At 39.3% G+C, this 8,261-nt stretch overlaps 1 protein-coding gene across 1 annotated transcript in view; it reads right to left on the bottom strand.

Moving 5' to 3' along the window:
- WASF3 (WAS protein family, member 3) overlaps positions 1-3,848 on the bottom strand; it is a 47,069-nt gene extending 43,221 nt beyond the window's left edge. The window contains exon 1 of the mRNA XM_009865678.1: positions 3,756-3,848. The gene's annotated coding sequence lies outside the window, so the exon portion shown is untranslated. The remainder of the gene's footprint in view (positions 1-3,755) is intronic.
- Positions 3,849-8,261: the final 4,413 nt, after the last annotated feature.

Here is an 8,261-nt window from a genome sequence, read left to right as displayed (position 1 = left end):
AGCCCATGCTGGACCAGGGTGGCTGGCAGGACTTGTGTGACGCCGTGGGGGCTTCATGCTGGAGCAGTTTCCCCGTGAAGGACTGCGCCCCATGGAGAGACTCATGTTGGGGCACTGTGACAAACTGCCCCTGGTGAGAGGACTCACACTGGAGAAAGTGTGTGAAGATCATCTCCTGTGAGAGGGACCTCACAATGGCCCAGGGGAAGAGTGAGGAGTCCTCCTCCGGAGGAAGAAGCAGCGGTGGAAATGACATCGGATGAACTGACTGCAGCCCCATTCCCTGTCGCCCTGCACCGCTTGGGGGAGGAGGTGGAAAAATTGAGAGTGAAGTTAAGCCCAGGAAGAATGGAAGGTGTTATTTTTTAAGATCTGTTTTTATTTTTCACTACTCTTCTCTGATTTGTTCTTTAATAAATTTAACTAATTTCCCCAAATCCAGTCTGTTTTGCCCAGGATGGTAAATGTAAGTGATCTTCCTGTCCTTATCTCAAACCACAGGCCCTTCAATATATTTTCTCCCTCTGTCTAGCAGAGAAATGGGCATGATAGAGAGCCTGGGTGAGCACCTGGCCGCCGGCCAGTGTCAAACCACTATGAATTCAGAAGGAACTTTTCTTGATAGTTTGTTTCAAATCAAAAATTTAAGTTACCAAATCATTCTGTAATTTGCCAGCCACAAAGTATCCAGGTTATGTGACTGAAGAGTCAGATAGTACAGGTAAAAGTCTTTGTAAAAAGAAACTTGGCTTAACCCTGACTAAAAACATCAAAATCGCTTTCACAACAGAAGTATTTCTAAAGAAGTCTTACCCACACATCAGTCACAGGCATAATCTTTCTTCAAAACACGTAACTGAATATGTAACATTTTTGTGTGCCAAACTAACTATACACATGTATTTCTTGTGATCACATAGGAGCATTTCCAAAGGAGTTCTTCAGCTGGTCTAGTGAACTGGCATTTGGGGCCACTGAAGAAGCATCAGGGTCCTTTTTCAAGCCCTGCACTTGGTATTTGCTGCCTGGCTGCACTCTCCCACTGTCTTTGTGGGAAGTGTTTTTGTAGAGAAGTGTTGTAGGGTTACAATGGAAGTTCGGCAAAGCCAACGCATCCTACTTCACACAGGATGACACATTAAGGAATCAGCACCTTTCACACAGCTAATAGCTTTCTAATAGCTGTATCTTATTTTGAGCAACCTTGCGACTTTTGGGGGGTGTTTATATTAGCAAAACACACTAAGAAATCCACAGAAGCGGAAAAAGGCAAGGCACAATTATAATCCAAGTGACAAAATCAGTGACTTGATTTAAAATGAAAATGCCTTGCTGTGCATACAAAAGAGGCAAAGCCATTTAAATTTTTAATTATTACTTGTAAGTGAAATTCTTTGAAGCAGAAATTTAAAAAGAAAAATATTACATTTCTGTAGAAATCAATCATTATTTTAAACATAAGCTTACTATTTTATTGACTAGGTTGAGTTTCCAAATCTATTAGAACATTTGCAATACATGCATGATCAGTGTTCAACCAAAAATTAGAATGTTATGTCTGCTAAAATTAGGTTTTAATATTTTTTTGAAAATATCAAAGACTGACTATTTTCAAGTATGTTCAGCATTCTATCTTTAAATACACTTCAGCTACATTAAACTCCAGACTATTAAATACTAGATATACTTCAATTAAACTCTACGTGAAAGTCGTGCTTAATCAAAGTTGCACTTAACCTGCACAAAGAAACAGAAAATATTTGATAAAACTACACTGAGAATGAGCAGCAAATATCTTAAAATAATCTTTCAAGTTTTTGGAATAAATATGACCTAGACAAAATATTCCCAAACCTAAATTCTCATTCATGTAACAACTCATATCTACAACCTCCCACACGTAAAAGCCAGCAATGACGCTTCCATGCAGTATGAAATGCAACTGAAACATAACAATACCACCACAACTGTTAAGCTTTATTTTTTTTTTAAAAAAGACACATTGACATTAAAATAAGACAACTGTGCCTTTTTTAATCCCCAAAGTAGGAGAAGTCTGTAAAGCCAGCTACTAGAGAGACCATAAATCTGAGGGCCTGATAGTGGAGACATGAGGGGTCCTGAAGTCAGCTGCTGGTGTGGCCACAGGTACGGATTAGCGACTGGAGAAACCTTTGCACACATATTCATCTATGAGCACACTTATGTGACAACAAGACACCTGTAAATACATATATTAAGGGGAATAAATCTGCTTCATTAATAAGTAATATGCTAATCTTATAATGTAGTACAGAAGCAAGGTTTTAGTCTTTGACATGCCTATTTGGTTTACCAAATTTTTAACAGACTACTTACTTTGCCTGACACACTTCCTCCACCTTTGAAATTTGCAGCATGTGATTTTTTTTTCCAAACAATTCCAGAATATGACCATCAAGTTACCCTGCAATTTAATGGGAGTTGCAGGAGACACAGAAAGCACAAAGAATGGGTTTTTTTTCATCCTTCTCCTTTAAAGACCGTTGCCATAACTTTCACATTTCTTTGCACATCATATTGCTTCCTGATCCCTTCATCCTCCAAAATACAGTTTGTCACTAACATTGTGAATTCATGCATATATAGAGTTTTCCAGAACTCCACTGAATTTTTCCTCTCTTAAGGCGCAACCTCTTTCAGTTTATAAGTGTCAAAAAGCACTTTATAATACCATCAAGCATATAATCAGAACTGAAATTTAAAATAAGCACACGTGAATTTCAGCTGAGGGGACAAAGTGTGCCAAAGGATCAGAGCCAGGGTCAGAGCTAGAGTCAGCTCCAGGATACAGGCAAAGTCAAGAGTATCTCACAGCGCTGCTGCAGACTTTGCTTTCTTTCAGGGACCTTGAAGCAAGGCTGGCAGTGGCTTGTGCAAGGCAGAAAGAAAGCAGTGTCTCCTATGAGTAGCTAACACTACTAACCTCCTCATTCTCTCAGAAGGAAGCACAAACCTGCTCTCCAGCTTCTTACCTGCTCAAAAGGCTTTGCTTTCCCCTTGTAGGAGCAGAAAAGCTGCAGCCCCCTAAAAAAGTTATAATTATCAGCTTTACTTAGATTCTAACGAAATTGGCTGCACTTTGGCAGTAGTTCTTCATGAGCACCACCCAGCTCAGCCCTCGTCTTACATTATACAGCGACAGAAGTGCACCACCTCTGTTTTCATACTCTTCCACCAGCACAACAGATATTCCTCACCTAAAAGTCTGTGGTGTAGGTGTCACAGTTGAGATAGATTGTAGGGCAGGAGGATTCCCTCTGCCAAAGCCAGCTTAATATCAGTAAATATAAATCTTTTATTATCCATTGCACTCTGAGGTAAACAGTCAAACATCTAACCTCAGCAGATTTAGTTTAAATCTCTGAGACAATACATCAGCAAAGTACAGATTAAACAGGGTAAAAAGTAATTAACAGATGCAAATTTATAAATCCAATATCTCATGAACATCCATGAATAAAGTAAATCTATTTTTGTTTTCTAGAAATAAGATCAGTGTTTAAGCGATACTAGTCTCCTTGGCTAGCAGTGCTTTTGATATTTGCTTCAAGGCCTAACTTCAGCATCACAAAAACAAACCTTCCCAATGCCACCCTGTGGATGGTTTCCCAACTTCATCACTGGTCTTCACTGTAAGGACTTAGCACAGTTTTCAAAGCTATTTGTAATAGATTCACACAAAAGCACAGTCAAAGTTCCCTTGAACAACTTACCATTTAAAATAAAGGAGTAGAGAATATCCTTTCTGTTAACACGTTTGAGAAGATGACTGTTCTGTACCTTCACAGCACACTCAGGTGGCTTTACCTGCAAACGAAGACAAAATTCAACTTAAGCTTTTCAATAATGGAAAAAATTAAAGATATGCATTAAAAAAAATCAGTTTCAGTGTTCAGTTAAAACTTACTAAAATGTGCATAAGTAGAATTGAGACATACTTTAAACTATTTTGAAGTAAACATTATTTAATGTTACAGCTTAAGTTTTTTCAAGCTAACGAAAAGGCTTGTGTTATTTTATTATCAATGCCCTTTTTAACTGGAAAAATCTTACCTACCTAAAGACTGTGGTGCTGAAAAAATGTAAGATAATGGCCTTTAGGAAAGCATAATAAAAGACCTAGTTTGAGTCCCTCGGATATTTTACACTAAATTAAATATCAGTAAACAAACTCACTAAACCAAAAAAAAATACTAAAACAAAGTAGTGAGAATCTCTTTCAAAAAATAAATATTGAGACATTTTCATAAAAGTCTTAGATGCTAGCATCAAAAGAATATTCTGACTTGCAGATGAACACTTAGTCATAACCTTATTTTATAAAAATTTAGTGATTGTGGCTAAAAGCTTCCCCTTCTGCAAGAAGGGAGAAAGATGATCTATAAACTAGGTTGTTTGAGACTAATATTGCAGCCTTATTTTTAATCCAGTTGCTACACATTCTTTGATAAAAATTGATCAGACATTAAGATATTAAAAACAATAACAAAAACATTCTCCATCTCAAGGACACATTTATAAAATGGTATTTGTAACAACACCAAAGAATCCAAAAGACCCAGACACTGCTAAAGCTACAACACATAGATTTCTCAAAGGCAAGATATTAACATCTTAGATAACACCTCTTGTTCACTGTCACCACGCTAATTTTCCATCCTCCTCCTTCAAAATATTAGAGGTTTCACATCAGTGCCCTCACCTCAATTCCAGTAAGCATTGGTACAGTGGCCACTTATCCCAAACGTAATATTGCCCTCTAGTTAGCTCACTACTAAGATCTACCAGTTGGTCAAAGCCTCGGTCACTGAAGTGTTCACAGAAGTGCTTACAGAAGGATTTGTTCTCCACAACATTAGGAGAGGCTCAGGTACATACAGTTTGTGCACATTCAGAGCAGTCCTATCACCAGCACAGGTGTAATGCATGGGGAACAAGGTGCCTTTCAAATGCAGCTTCACAATCCTGACTAAAATGATGTCAGACAAGATCCTGTTAACTCAAGTGATTTGAACCAACAGTGATTTATTCAAGTTCATGGAAAGGTAAGTCTGCTTTAGAGCAATTAGCACGAGACTGGAAAACATGAGAGAAGAGATGCCACAGAGCACCAGCCTAGCACAGGGTGACTGGGACTTAGAGCAGAACCCGAGCCCTCTAGTACTGCCGGGGGCGCTGAGGATATATTTACACATGGCATTAGCCTCAGCAGCAAAAGCACCTTACGAGGCTCTCGGCTCCCCACATCAGCAACCCGCTCCTGTCCACACGCCGCAGCTCACCACTGCCACTGGTTACAGCAGCGCCACATCTGTAGCCCTGCATCACTTGAACGGGGCCACTGGACTCGTCCTGTGATGGAAGAACTCTCCTCTCACGTCACCGATACACGTGACGTAGAGTGAGGGGAAGGAAGGCAAGAATTGCCACACGAACAGCAAGAATGAGAGTCTTGTACGGTGCTCACAGTGAAATGAGATCAACTATCATGACATATTACAGGGTTAGAATAAATCCTTACCTGGTTAAATAACGACAACAAGACATGGCCAATGTCAAGCAGTTTTATATCTTTTTTTTTAAATCAGATTTTTCTGTGTGTTTTTTTTTAATTTTATTTTTTAAGTACAATATTCTAAAAAGACATATGATAAGCCAGAGAGGAAATGCTGGACTCTCTCACTACATATTCTACATTTAAGGTACATAGCTGTGACAAAAAAAAACATGGCAAGTGCATGCAACATGAGATACAGAAATGAAAATATATTTCAGTACATCATTAACAGTCCAGTTACATCTATCTACTGGCATAACTGTGAGTATACACACTTCCTTTTGAATGGATTCTTTTTGTCCTTTAAAATCTTGAAGAGGAAAGAAATTCCAACAGAAGCCATTATAAAAAGTTCTTACCCATTACCAAGCACATCATCGACTCCCCTGCCAAGTGTCCCACTTAACTCATGGTCACTGACTAAATTACAGAAAGTACTGAGCAGTTTCAATAGGCTAAAACACGCAACGTGTAATGCTGACTTCTCATGAGAAATGTATATCCAGCTGAATTTTGTGTAAAAATGTTTTAAAACTTTTTAAACAGGACTCATAGAAACAAGGAGGTTGTATGCAAGCAATTTGAAGAACAAGCTGTATGGCACACAGAGGATTACTTCAGAAATCCACAGGAAAAAAAAATCATAAAGGATTTAAGGCAAGACATAACTTTTATACAGATTGAGGATTAAAAGTATCCAAATGGCAGGTCATCATTTGATGGTTAAAAAAAAGGATTTTATTTTAAAGTCTGCTTTCTGGGGTGGGGGAGGGGTTTTAAAACACACTTTCATATACGGTGATCCAAAGCTTACTACTGTGTAAAGTCTGAATTACAAAGTAATTCAAGTAATGTTTTATCAGTGCATATCCACAAAAAAAGGAAGTGGTTTAAATCTTCGATACTGATTTACGATGTCAACTTCCTGCACATGTTTAATCTTAAAAGCATGAAACTACAATCTTGGGAAGTGTTGTAACTCTACAGTAGATATCTGGAAAACCCAGATGGTTTCTGGAGTCTTCAAAGAGCAGAACCACCCATCCGTTAGTGGTTAGGTCCCACTTGATCTTTAGTTCTGTGGTGGGATGGGGAGGCTTTCCTGCAAAAGAGCCATACAATAGATTACGTAGAACCAAGGGGCCTCCCGGTGGCCCATCCTAAACAGCTTTTGTCAGACTGAGAAAGACAACTAGAACTTTTCTTATCTTTAAACAAGGCTTGTTCCAGATCCCAGTCACATGGGCACATAACAGGAACAATATAAAGGTAGACAGCCGCTCATGTTCTTCAAGTGGTCTTGAATTCAAGATCCAGTCGCTGTTGCCCAGCCCAAACACCGAGCCTCCAGAGATATCTACAAATGCATATACTTAGGACACACACTGTCCTTGCAGCGTGGAAAGCAATCTGCCTTCAGCCAGGCCCTCAAGGGACAATTTCCTATTCCACGTCTTTCTGAGAACTGTTTTGATGGTGAGACTTGCTTCACAGCACCCAGCATGTCCTCCACCACCAATCCCTATCAAAAAAGTTCAAACTCTTGGAGGTTTTCTTTAAAGCACAGGCAGATAACAAAGTAAAAATATCCAACCTGTTGTGGATTACCTGCTGTCTCTTTTATTCATTTCCCCTCACCAGATTACAGCACAAGTATTCACTGCTTGACCAAGTATAGCAGTCCTCCAGTATTAGACAGAGGAGATCTATCTAAACTGGAGGCTGGCAAAACCCTAAGCATTTCGTAGAATTTACTTCATTTACCTGATTTTCACAGTTTTTACAATCTACAAAAGGCAGTCCATCAAGACTATGAACCAGCCAGCAACAGCACTGCTTTGTCATTCTTGGCTGCTAAGAAGCCTGCCAGCATTGAGCAGCCCCCAACTATCTCAGACAATGATCAAAGCCAGTAGTGGACTTCCCCCTGTGCTAAACAACATTTAGGATTTTCTTTAGCTCAAACTTCTCCACAAGTAGTAAAAGGTCACGCATTTTGTACTCTACTATTTCAGAACGTTAGAGAAAAGTGGCAGAAAAAAGGAAGCAAGAATCAACAGAGAACACAGAAGCCTACTGAAAAGCGTTAATCAAAAAGTTCGCGTGTAATCATATATATCACTAAAATGAGACATCTAACTATTAAGAGTGATAAATAAAATTTAGCAGGCTTCAGAATGCCTAAGAAAAGCAAACTAAACAGGAACGATGTAATTTTTAAAAAGGGAAAAAATACCACATGTATAAAGAAGTGCAAGAGGGAATGAGGCAGCAGCAAGCTCATACTTAATGGTATCTTACTTGGCACTACTGTAGCTGACAGTCAGCTTCAGTTCCATGGAATCAGAATTATGCAGATGGTCACAGGCTGGATCAAGAAAGCAGCTGCCCTCCCTAGCACACTCCATCCAGAGGCAAGCCATTTCTACATCCAGATCTAGCTGAAAGTAGCCACCTGCAGCACCCTCGGGCTAATTCATAGAATCATAGAATCATATAATCATTCAGGTTGGAAAAGACCCCTGGGATCATTGAGTCCAACCATGAACCCTAGTCTACAAAGCTCACCCCTAAACCATATCACCCAGCACCACATCTAAACAGCCTTTAAATGCATCCAGAGATGGTGACTCAAACACCTCCCTGGGCAGACTATTCCAAT

This window comes from Apaloderma vittatum, unplaced genomic scaffold (genome assembly GCF_000703405.1).
Source record: "Apaloderma vittatum isolate BGI_N311 unplaced genomic scaffold, ASM70340v1 scaffold1553, whole genome shotgun sequence".
Classification (NCBI taxonomy): Eukaryota; Metazoa; Chordata; class Aves; order Trogoniformes; family Trogonidae; genus Apaloderma; species Apaloderma vittatum.
Note: the sequence above shows the minus strand (reverse complement) of the source record. Positions and strands in the feature narration are given on the sequence as shown.